Source organism: Mercenaria mercenaria, chromosome 9, assembly GCF_021730395.1.
Source record: "Mercenaria mercenaria strain notata chromosome 9, MADL_Memer_1, whole genome shotgun sequence".
NCBI lineage: Eukaryota > Metazoa > Mollusca > Bivalvia > Venerida > Veneridae > Mercenaria > Mercenaria mercenaria.
The window spans coordinates 84,528,817-84,542,741 of NC_069369.1; positions in this window are offsets into that span (position 1 = coordinate 84,528,817).

A 13,925-nucleotide genomic window follows, 5' to 3' on the forward strand; every position below is an offset into this window, starting at 1 on the left:
TGAAATACGTCTTAGCATATATCAAACCATTTGCTAAGTTCAGTGCACGCCTTTCATAGGTTTTTTTCTTCATTAAAGGAATTTTTCAACTTATCTAAACCATACAGGCAGTGTGAACGGTTTATAATGTTAAATCACTATAATATGTTACGGGAATATTTCAAGAAAATAAAATACTGGACTTTAAATAAATCTCCATTGAAATGAGTTAACAAGATTAATATGAGAGATCCAATACAATTTCTTGCATATATGTTTAAAATTCAAATAAAGAATATAATTCTGTGCCCACAATTATTCGCCACTCCGTCGATATACACAGCGATAGCTTTCCATTTATCCTCGCAGATATTTCTGTTTCTCTCAATTTCTAACGGAAACATTCAACACATGATCTTATAAGCATATAGATCGCATTAAAGGATAACACGGCCATCCATAACACATTCAGAGTATTTCTAACAGATTACTGCGTACGTTTTATTATGAAGATAAAATCAAATTCTTGGAAAGGAGCAACAATCTCGAGATCGGTGAAATTAATAAAATAAGATATAAGCGTAACAATGCTTTTTTTCTCTCCAGATATGCCGAAACAAAACGGAATTTATGTATACAGTTGGTACATAGTTTTATACTAACCCTTACCCTGCTAAGTTGCTATAATGAATTTGTCCATCTTTCAATTTGGACAGTACCATTAACTGTTAAAAGGGGTGCATCCGTGCAGTCTGATCATGATCGGCACTGATCGCAAAGGCAGAATCAGTCATGTCCAGCATGATAAGGGTTAATTAACATAATTTTGTCTGAAATGTTTACTTCAATGTGTTGCTATTCACGTCATTATAATCATTTCCAGCTGTAAAAATGCGCGGGGTTCTGGATTAAAACAAGGAAGCATTCCACAGATGACAAACTGACAAACCATAGATTTGAAATTTGTACCAGTTGCTCCAGTTATGACTGACATATCTAATGATTCCTGTTATATGCCTTGTCTTGATGCAAACGAAATATTCTTTCGACTATAAAACCAATGATTACATGATCATCATGGTGATTTCTGTTTACAAAACAGTAACTTCAATTACCTTAGTGATTTCATCTTGCCGATCGACTTTTAGATTTATATTGATAAATAAAATCCGGCCATCAATGTTGTAAGATTCTACAAATGGAAACATGCTGCACTGCAGTTGCTTAAAAATAACAGGATTTCTATCTTTAGTAATTGTGACAGAAAAGTAATAACATAGACGTGCTTAATATTCAATTAAAGTATATCGTATATACTCCTTCAATAATTCACGTGTATGGTTCTCCAACATGAAGCCACCACAGCGGTAATGGGTCAGTCATTCAATGATAGCATTATTAACCAATTACCCAATAGCTTCAACTGTATATCAGAAAATATTTAACCGCAGGTGAGTGACTAAATATGTTACAGTGACATAAATTGTACTGAATTTATGAATGAATTCTTGTCTTTTTATTCTATATCTATTTTATTTATCTAATCGTGAACGTGTATTTGCAACACGTGACCGTACAATATATTACCGTATTGGACGCAAGTGCGTACAGAAAAAAATATTTTTTTTTCGTATTTGGATAGTTTAACAGTCCCATGTTAAACATACGATAAAGCCCGAAGCGCGTGAAAATGTTCCGAATGTAAATCGGGTGAAGTAGGCGCTCTATGTACAGAGTTTGATTAAATTAGAATAAAAAGGTTATTAAGGGCCTACATTGTTCTGTATAATATAATTTTATTTGCACTCATACCAAGCTGGGAGAATACAGAAAAGGCAGAAATACAATATTCAGTGAATCATTTTTAATTTAAACTATTAAAAGTAAAATAAAATAGATAAATCTATAAAATAAAAAGGTTATTTAACATTATACTGTACAATACTAGATATATTTGGACCTAGCGGCTTGTCCAATATGGGTTACTCAGCTGGGTACGAGTCCAAATATATCTACAATGTTAAATAACCTAATATTATATCACACCGACTTAATGACACCAAAGAACATTCCAAAGAAATTTCGAACGTTGATAAGCTAACTGTAGAATCCATATTTGCCCTTTCTCAAATATACATTCCGACCCATTCGTCACACCTTGCATTTCAATTAAGGCAAAAATTTTATCAGACATTAATCTGAACAAGATGTGATACATTTCTGCAATTGTATCCAATGAAGTATTTATCCGGAACAATGCCGTTAACATTTCATATCAAATGAAACCTGACATGTAAAAACTTAATAAAAGAAACTCCGGTGAGTCATTGCGTCACGTGATTTCTTTACTTGTAAATGTATTGTTACAGTTTTATTTATTGCTGGGTGTATTTTTAATTTGCTTAATATTTCAAACACCATGTTGTATTTTTTGGGTCAAGTTTAACAAGAGAAAATAGCTTTTACGGACAGCTCGGCGATTAACTACCATGTATATAGCAAATTTCATGATTTTTGGAGAACATACCTTCGCCTTTAAGTTTTGCATATTTGTAAATGCATATCGCTCCTGTCAGGTTTTAGTTTGAATGTCACTCGTTGCAACAATACACATGCAGTATACTGTGTACTTATTAAAACAAGAAGGCATAAAAAGCAACACATTGCATATAATGTTTTGATTTATTTTTAAATCAGGTTAATCTAATATATTGCAATGACTTGTTCTGAAGAATACGAATTAAATCAAAGCAGTTTTGTTTGAGGCTTACATATAAATTTCATTCAGAGCCTGTTCCGTCAGACATCTTTGAACAAATTATTTCTCAAATAGTATTTTCAATCTTAGGTAGTACATACATAGATATAATTGATTTGTTAATATTCATATGAAATTATTTCCTAGAATGTGTAAATGAGTGCTTGCAAACGTGTGCAGATGATGCATTTGACGAAGGTACATAACATGTTGACAGTTACATGTTTCCCGTCATTTCAAAATTGCAAACAAAAGAATAAACCAAAGTCAAGTACATTATGTTTAGATGCACGTGTGAGGTACAAAGAACAGGGAGAAAATATGTCTGAAACGGAAGTATTCTTTTCAAGTAAAAGGATTAATAAGAGAATGATGAATCATCTTTTGTCTAGACTATCAAATGAATTATTGACCATTTTAAGATGATGCTAATTCGACGTATCTGTTCTTAAGAGAATTTTGAGTCTGATAGATTTAATAACATTGTGGACAGAAATGACAGACTCTCTAAAAGATGCCATTTTATCTTTATTAATTGTGCTTATTTGTTTCTTCCTTCGCAAATGGATACAATCGGAATTAGTTGTTATCTGGTCTGAGATATTTTTGGAATGAGATATTTAACTTCGTAAAAAAATTATTCATTAAATAGTTGTTTAGACTATAGTGACTCGGAAGTGTAAACTACTTCAGTTGATTAAGATTTGGCTATCGTGAACAGAGTCCATATGCATTAATGTGTATAAAAGATTCACCTGGCGGAGAAGACATTTTATTTTCACTTATCAACATAATGGATACTAGTGTGAGATTTTGCGTAACTGGTTTAAACCCCGTTACTAACCATTCATAGGGGTGTAATTTCCACGCTCTCTACTTGTTTCGCTCTTCATATTTCAATGGTGATATAATGATTACTTTCTTCGATGAAGTATAAACTCCTAACTGACAAGAGCAAAAATTTATAAAAACACTTAAAGCAAAATACCATTACATAATCTAAAGAAAACTATATTTGAAGCATATCCTAAAATACTCGGAAACAGGAGTTGCTTTCCGTATACGCAAGCAATTCAGAGTCCGTACAGTTTAGCAATTTTGGCTGTGGTGCTTTTTCACTATATTAGTTATTTCATGATTTTTAACATTTATTTTTAATGTTATGTAAACAGCGGTGTCTGTTATATCTTTCCGTTGCAGTGTCAGATTGTTGTTGCTCGATCTATGGTCCTGGTTGTTTTTTATGTGCCCAATGATCTAACGACTCACTTTTTGTTATCTTAAAAACATATTATAGTTTACAAGAAACGATGTAAGCAATACCTTAACCTTTAGCCTGCTGGCGGCAAGTGATTCTGCCTTTGCGACCAGTGCAGACTAAGATCAGCCTGCATGTCCGTGCAGGCTGACCATGGTCTGCACTGTTCGCTATTCAGTCAGCAAATTTTCAGTGAACACCCCTTTGAATAATAATTGGTACTGCCCAAATTGAATGATAGACCCGTCCATTTTTGGAATTTAACAGGGAGAAGGTTACAGGTTAATCTGAGACCCCAGTTTTTTTTTTACCAAATCGTCTCCTAAGCTATCTTAATGAAATGATACTTAAACATGCAACAAGGGTGACATGAAAAGCGGATGGTAAGAAATGCGTACATTATAACTTAAACGTCTGATTTGTATTAGCTGAGTAGCTGTGTCCACTAAAATATCAAAAGCCCTTTTAAAAATTAGTTTAATAATGCTTGACTTGGGACAGGAACGGCCAAAGTTAGAGTGACAGGAGCCTCATATAGCTATTGATCGGGCAGCACGCTAGAAATGTTGCGCCATCCGTTGATATTGCGTTATTCAATAGATTGTTGTTTTAGTAGAATGTGATGCGTTGAATCTCGGATTATTTCTCAAAAATATATGATACATTTACGGAAGTCCAATTATACTATCCCAGGCGAACTTTTAAGTTAGCTCTGTTGTTACAGACAGTATCAGAACTGACGCCGGTAAAAGTTTAAAATGGCAACAGATAATAGCTTGCGCAATGTAATTTCTTGTGTATAGGATATTGAGGATTATATTTACCAGTATAATATTGCTTATTAAAGAAAACTTTAGTGTACATATATAAATTGTATTTCCGAGTGGATATTATTTTGGATGTGCATATAATATATTATTTGTGAAAAGAGAAAATAGACCCGTATTGGTGAAGCCAGTTTATACGTTAACTTTTAAAAATCCAACAATTTTATTTTAACTTGTTTTATTAATTCTTATCTAGGTGTGAATAGTTTTGTTTTATGTGTGATGCAGCGATTGAAAAAATACAAAAATATTATAATACAGGAAGCAACGTGTTTATAATATTACGGATTACATCAGAGGGCTTCGAATGAGGTGGGCTCTTTCTGCTTTCTCCCAAAATTTGCTTCAGCTTCCCAACTGTACAAACGCTCACAGGTAATAATATTTGTATTTATAGTTCCATTATCGTGCAGCAACTCGCAAAGGTCGTTTAATTCTCATGTGATTCTAAAATGTTTTTTTTCAAATGCCTAAATTTTTCAGAAGAAATGCCATTCCCTTGGCGAAAAGTTACTGGAGATATCAAAATGTTGCCACTTACCTCTACCGAAAAGTGTGACACGCGTATATTAGAATATGAACGTTTTGTATTATGTATTACAATAAGAAAAATAGTAATGTGTTTATATTGTAATAAAGTCATACCAATAACCAATGTTGTAAAGTACGGAAATTGAGAAACTGATTCTTGTCCTTATTTTGAAGCATATGCTTGGTAATCTTATAGATAATACATAACTGGTATATTAATGTATGTACAGAACGCATTTTGTATACATTTTCACATTACGCGGCGCAAATTTCTGCAAAGGAAAACTACTGAACGCCCTATTTCTAATGTTTTATGTGGCATCTTTTGTAACATCAAACAGATAAGCAGTTGTTGTTGTACTGTTAGCGTTTGTTACAGATACATGGTAATCTGTAGCTTTATTACTTATTGTATTTTGCAATTTACCTGTAAAACAATGATATCTAATATTTGCATTGTATGTTTCTTAAGCTGGTCACTGTTATTGTTTGTTCTTGCATTCACAAATAAAAAAAAATATTTCAGTAGAAATACAGGTAAATTACTTGACATGTATTTTATTGTTTGGTAAGTAAAATAGCAAAACCTCTTATGAGGGCGCTCGACTATTTGACCCGAAGGTAACATGCAAATGCTTTATCAAATTCTTCTAACGGACCTAATATAAAAAATGTAAGTCGTTTTAATATACCGAAATCTTGTGAAGGGTTTGAAAGCATTCCGTCCAATTGTTCCTGATTGCATGCGAAACGTTCACCAAAATTCTAAAATGGAAAAGGGACATACTTTTGCCATAAATTAAGCCAGAGTTTCGAAATCTAACGTGCGTGATCGTCTCCTAGGCGTGTGTGGAGTTTGAAAACATTTGCTACTGTACAGTAGTTCCTAAGAAACCTGATTACATGCAAAACGTTCGCCAAATCGGCTTTTAAAAAAGAAGCATACCTTTCACTAAGTTAACGGGATATTTACGAAATTTGCACTGTGAGATCATCTTATAATGCAAAAGATTAGTGATAAATTATGAAGAGTTAAGTCTAGTCGCTTCGAATAACCCGCTTACACCAATTATTCCTATGTTAGAAAGGTGCATAATGTTGACAAATTATCAGCTAGAGTTAGGTTATTTTCCCGGTATTGTTATCATATGATGCTGTACCATTGTGTTACGTTTGAAAGCATTATAGAAACAAACAGCAAAACGTTTACAAAATTTCTATTTCACATATATATAATATAGCATCAACAAATACATTAGATCTGATAATGATTGAAGTTGTGTTACAAAATTGCTATTAAGCATTTCTAGAAGTTGTATTTATTTTGATATTTTTTGAAAGAATTAAAAGGTTGTGTTAAACCAATTAATCTGTCTAGCAAACAAACGGCTAAATGTATCTGTCCTCAACGTTAAGTAAGTGCAAACATGAAACCCCACTATAAACTATTGTTTTGAAATCTAGATGTCTTGTATTTTTGATGTTTTGCCATTATAACCATTTAGTTGGTACATAAAGGCAGAGAGATTGGCGGTATATGTTTCAACAGATGCAAATGTCGTCCTCTGCTTCTCTTTATTAGCTAATTCACTCCCAGAAGATAGATCGTAATGGTTTATCAATGTAAGATGTCATCATGAAACAAAAATCTGCTACACTAAAATGTCTAAAGCTAGTAAAAATAACCATAGAAACAAGTATATGTACGTTTTCGTTCGTTGGTTGGTATCGTCTGCTCCATAACTGAAGATTTTCATAAATCAAGCATCACTTTAGTTTTAAACTTTATCCATAGAATAATTATAAAAAACTAGCAATAATTCTAACCTTGCCAAGATGACGTGCAGACCTCTCAACCCAGGTATCAAGGTTCAAGGTCAAGGTCACACTTGGAGGTCAAAAGACAAACAGCTTAACTTCATGTCCGCTCCGTTTGGTCTTCATTTATGTTTCATAAACGTAACATCAATTGTTTACTTCATGAAGGCGATACGCATGAACCGGGGTCACTAGGTCAAGGTCACTCTTGAAGAATAAAGAAGAAATATCTTTGATTCATGTCCGCTACACATTATTTAAACTTCTTGAAAGATTTTCATAACACTACCATCAATTTTTTTAGCACGTCAAGACTTCTTGGAGGGCACATGACCCTGACAACAAAGACGAAGGTCAAGGTCACACTTAGAGTCAGAGATCAAATAACTTAAATCCTTATACTTTTCATAAGTTCTAAACTACTAGAATGAATTTCATAAAATTAGCACCGGTTTTTAACCTCGTCCCGACAACATGCAGTGTGCACAACCCAGGTCGCTATCCCCAAAATCAAGGTAACACTTGTAAAAAGATCATGGAACTAAAATTTGTGTCCGCTCCATTTTTTCTTAACAACAAGAAGGATTATTATAAAACTAGCGCCAGTTGTTAACCTCATCAATACGTCATGCCAACTGCGCAACCCAGTTTTCAAGGTCAATATCACATTTGAAAATCAAAGGTTAGATCACAACATTTTACTGTCCCTGTATCAAAAGAGTGTGTGGGGTATTAAGTGATAGCTCTGGTTCAATTTTCAAATGGAATCCTATTATAATAAAAATTAAGATTTGACGCTCAATATTTGACTTATCGTGTTGTCCAAGTATCAATAATTTCCCCAATTTCTGAAGTACAAAACTTACTTGATATACAAGTGAGGTTTGGCTGTACTATAACCGGTTTAAACTTTCCAGTTGTGGTTCACCACAGACCGTAGCAAGGAAGATGGTAGGATAATAGGATGGCAATAGTATCACACTATCATCCTACCATCGCCTTCCTACCATCTAACTATCCTATCACCGCCATCATACTATTCCATCATTGCGCTTTGATAATGGTAAAACAGGATTCCGCAGATAACGCCCTTTCGCACGCAATCGACATATTCATAATAAGTTAACTATTGTCAAAACTGAAACGATGACATCTTGAAATCAATTTCATGAGGCTGAAAAGTATGTTAGATTCTTTTACTTAGTTTCATAACCGTTCAATTAAAGAAGATTTCTTATAAACTGTTGTGAGATATTAAACGGAACTGAGCAGATCAACTTTCATTTAAACCGAAGTAAAATCATTCTCGTAAGGTAAATAGAAATACTATTATCAGGGGCTATTGAATGGAATAGCTTCCAGCACGTGCTGTTATCAGGAGCTGTCGAATACCTTCCAGCACGTGCCTGACATCGTAGTATGAGTTAGAAAGGAACAAGAAAGTAACAAGAAAAACTTCGTTCTTTTGTTTCATACTCATTAGTCTATTCGGTATAAAATACAACAAAGTTCCTGACGTAAAAACCGTCACGTAAGGAATTATGTTTTATACACTTATGGTTTCGGAAATACTAAAAGAGATATACACATCTGTCAACTCTCTTGTTGTTTCACATCTGTCAACTCTCTTGTTCCACATCTGGCAACTCTCTTGTTGTTTCACATCTGTCAACTCTCTTGTTGTTTCACATCTGTCAACTCTCTTGCTGTTTCACATCTGTCAAATCTTGTTGTTTTACATCTGTCAACTCTCTTGTTGTTTCACATCTGTCAACTCTTGTTGTTTTACATCTGTCAACTCTCTTCGTTTGATAAATGCAGTATAATCACTTGTTTTTGTGTCGAACATCTCACTGCTGGCATCGTACTTAAATATGCTTATAATTAAAATGAGAAGATAAATTAAATTAAATAAAACACCCAGTGGAATTCTTGTTCACTTTATTATTTCATGTAATCTCAGATCTTGAAAAATCCGGTTTCAGTGCTTCAGCACTAACATACAAATGTCATCGGGACCTTGAGATTGATTAATGTTTTATGTGTTAAGAAGCACTTTTATGTTTGTTGATTAACGCTTTTTCTAATCAGAAAGAAAACCTGAATGACATGTTATAAATAGATTTATTTACGCATGGTTCGGGAAATATCGGTCAAAGTATCAGTGGTTTCGGACATCCCACAAGAAACAGTGTACGCTCATTATTAGTGTTGTTGTATGGGAATTTGATACATCCAGTCTCGAATACTGTTACACATAATATTTTATATATCTATGATTATGTATTATAGTTTATAGCATGATGTTCATTACTTGTGATTATGGCGTCTGAAATGCCTTTAAAAGGTAACAAGTATTTAATGCATATGGCATATATATGAAATGATATTGTGTTTTATGTTTGGAGATAAAATGTAAGCCAGCACGCCAAATATACAGGAAGCAAAGGATGAATTTTCAAATTACAGGAATGTGAAATATCTAAGTAAATTCTCTTTTTAAAATGCATTTAGAATATAAAGATAGTCAGTTGGTAATGTCTAATTGTTCTGCCGACCAATATTAATGCTTGTTATAGCTAAATCAGGAAATAAATAGCTTACTCTCTTTCTGAACACAAGTTTATCTAGTAAGCTGGAGAAAAGTTTATCCACTCAGCTTGTCCAGAAAGACAGTAACTTAATAGTCTACTTATCCTGCAGCCAGGGCTGGTGGGGGGGGGGGCGGGGGGGTAGGCTTAACTTCATTCTGTTATATCATTCGGTTCTGAAATGCCTTGTTAATAAAACAGTAGATTAAATATAGTGGCATTCTTTCTCGGCGCATTTATGGTACAATATATCCTAATACGAAATCATCTGAGCAAATTTTCCGTTAAACATGGAAATTTGACGTCACGTCGACATTATATTTGACACCTAGGAAGTTTGAGTTTCCTGGCTTTGTCAGTTATTGGACAGAAACGGACAGGCGGACGGTCCATTTCTGTATGCTGTCCTTCAGTGGTCTAAAACTAAAGACCTTTTCTATTCAAAAAGTGCAAGAAGTCGTAAAACTGACTTGAAGTAGGTTCCCATTTTTTACACAATAATAGTTTTGGGAATTTATAATACCTGACTTGTTTTAAACATACGTACAATAGGGTTGTGATCGAATTAATTCAGTACAGTTATTTGAAGCATGTCTTTACTTTTAAGACCACATAAGTAGCAAAAGAATATCAAAGCAACGAAGTACTGAAGGGGCGATTTTCTTGTCGGTCTGAGGGAAATTTTAGGTTCAAACCCCGCTACCAACCGGACTGTTAATGATTATGGTCTAGTCCTATTCCTTTCTTAATACGATGGTTAAGAAAACTGACGGACCCGTAATAGTGCACCTCCTTCTTGAAGAGTATTCAATTCCTACCATAAACCTTTAACTAAGTTTTCAGGAGGACTTAGGTTCAGGCCCCACTAGGACCAAACGTGTTTTTTTTTTTTTTTTGTTTTTCATTATTATTTCGTTTATCTTGTAAGATGAACTGTTTTTTCAAGCTCTATTATTGATTAGTTATACAAAAGCGAAAATGTTTCATTTGATTAGCCATTGCTTGCTGTTTAAAGTGAATTTAACCCCTGATACAGCATGGTGAAGGTTTAGACATCTTTGAAAATACCGAGTTACTTGTGGTAAATGTTCTTTATTTTGCATTTATCCTTTAGTTTACATACTGTGGAAGAAAGGTAGGTAGGTTTTACTTCTGTCCTATGGTTATTTTGAATTCAGAGAGCAAGGCCATAATTTTTCAGTTTTGGAGCGTAATTTCTATCCGATTGAATCCTTTTACTTGAGGCTCCCCAGAAAAAATGTAATTAACAGTTTTATTTTGTGTTTTGTAATTGTTACGCAATACTTTGAGGTTTCTTTTATCAAAATGTTTGGTATAATGAATTCCGTGCGATCATTTTGCGCAGTGGTTATCACTGTGAAATTTGTCTCTGTTTGAGCTTGAGGAAATAACATAAATGATACAAAAAAAAACAACACGATATGGTCAAGACTGTATCAAGTTAATGCAATTATTAAACATTACCATTACTGGCCACTATATTCAAGTTAATATGACCTGAAATACAGTTGAAAACGTGTGTTTAAACAAAAATCGCTTACATCTACCCCCACCCCCCTCCCCACTCTCCCCTTGAAAACACTTTTTACAATATTACTTTAATGTTTCTAAAACGAACTTGTTTAGTATAAAAACTGCCAAAAACCCAAACAAACTGCCGTTAAATCAACAAATAATATTATAGTTTTTATTGTAAGTGTAAACGTTATTTCTGTAGCAAAATATAACATGTACGCTGTTTCGGTATACAAATCGTTGAATGTGCAATTTGTTTCTTCTCACGTTACTTTGGCAATTCCACGCAGCGCTTACCTCCCCTAGAACCTATAGCAACTGATCTAAAAAATTATTTAACTTATGCTCCCCTTTTACATTATTCATATTTTGTGCTCATTATTTATTATATGCAAAATCATACCTAGTAAAAGTAATACTTTTATTAAACATATAGTTAATAATACGCATCGACATTTGTTATGAATGAAACTGTACAGATGAGCTATTTATAGACCGAGGTCATAAGTTATAACTTCGGTCGCTGGAATCCCATTTCCATTTAAACAACATAATCATTATCTAAGTGTTTCGATAAAATTTTAATTCGATGTGTTGTATATTTTTGTTAAATAAGTCTTACATTTCGCATGATTCATTAGCTTTATCTCTGCATATTACACAGTGTGTGTATTACGTCATTGAGTTTTACTTTACCAAAGACGAAAAAGTTCCATTCATACGGATATTTCATTCACAGGGGGCGAATTAATTTACCTTCATTATGTAATATTTTCTAATGTTATCTGAAGGGATAACAGAGAGCTGCGTGACATAATCATTTACAGAATCACGTAGAAATTATAGTATTCTATGTATTTTGGACAGCTATACATATTTATATGCGATACATGTTATTACTGTCCTGTGGAAATGTTAGGACTATTTCGGGGGCGATTGTTTACTGGTTGCTTGTAGGCATATGGTATTAAGAGAATCTGAACCGTATTGTTCACTCTGGGGCTCTAAAATCGCCCCAAAAACGCTTTTGCACTAGTTTTGTATCTAGACAATGTAAGAAAGTAGATCCTTTAGGGTTTAGATTGCAGTGACAGCTCACGGAAATAGTTACAATTTGTTCAGGGAAAAATAGAATGAGACATACTAGATATTGAGTTTTCTGTCACTTAAACAAAAAATCTTGTTGAATGTCGTCTGCAGTATTACATGCCTAGAATATCTATGTATTACATCTGGCAGTGTAATTACAGCTGTTTAATAGTAGAGTGCAAATAATGTTCATGTGACAAGACATCAAGTTTTTAACCTTTAGCCTGCTTGCGGCAAGTGATTCTGCCAGACAAAGATCAGCCTGCACATCCATGCATGCTGATCTTGGTCTGCACTGTTCGCTATTCAGTCACTAAATTGTCAGTGAACACCCCTTTGAATAATAAATGCTACTGGCTGAATTGAGTGATAGACCAGTCCATTTTAGGGACGTTAAAGGATTAATTCGTAAATGAATCTACTGGATTAACAAAATCTATAAGAAGATCATGGAACGCAACCAAACAAAAGCAAAAATAATGGAATGACCAGGGTAATTTGAGAAGCACACATATTCTTATTGCATTTGTACTCACATATAGTCCTACAAACAATGGTCCTTTGTGTATTAAAAAAGTGTTGTTATAGCAAGTGTTGTCCTAATAAAATATATCGTTATTCTTTATAACAAACCTACGATCATAAGCACTCTGCACTACATACTCATAACTACATACTATATACTTGGGATTTAATAAGCAATAAAAATACGAATAAGTTTTGCGGAATACATTTTTGTGAAAAAGAAGACAAATATCAAACAGGGAATGTCACATACCAAAAACGCAGCCTCCACAAAACGAAACCCACAGCACGCAGACGTGCACACCACACACACAAACAAAGCCAACACACGAGGACAAAACGAACAAACAAAGGAACACAGTGGGGCACCGCAAAAACACCACTGGGGGGCTTAAACCGGTTTATGGTGCGCACCCAATCTCACTCCTACCCCCACCATATTCCAAAGACACGGGACAGTGTAAACAAAAGTAATCCCCTCCAGGTGAATCTCTAACACACGTAATGGAAACAAAAAGGCATGTCATGTAAAACACAAAGATGTTCGTGTATAAATACATAAAAAGCAAACCTTAAGAACCAAAAACGTATGTACTCAATGCCTTTTCAGAAGACAGAACAACAAAAGAAACATCCTTAAGGGCCCGACGAAACAGGCCAGAAGACAGATATCAAAACAGTTCAGTCCTGGTAGGATTTGAAATCTGCTTATCACAGAGTCCTCCCCATCTTCCGTCAGACACAATCAAAGAGGGAAGCGTAGTGTCCAACTGTAAACGGGTTGAACACTAAACATGCGGTATGTCTCAAAACAGTTGGGTCGTAATCTCTTTTAATAAAACGTTTTATAATTTTACCAAATACAGTTGGAAAATTACCATGACCCAAGATCTTACGGAGTTTGTAAACCACATCCCCATAAAAACGGGTTTAGAAATACCTTCTCGCAGAAGTGTCTTTAAATTACTATTGAATTTTAAAACTAAATCAGAATTACGATAGTAAAATTTAGC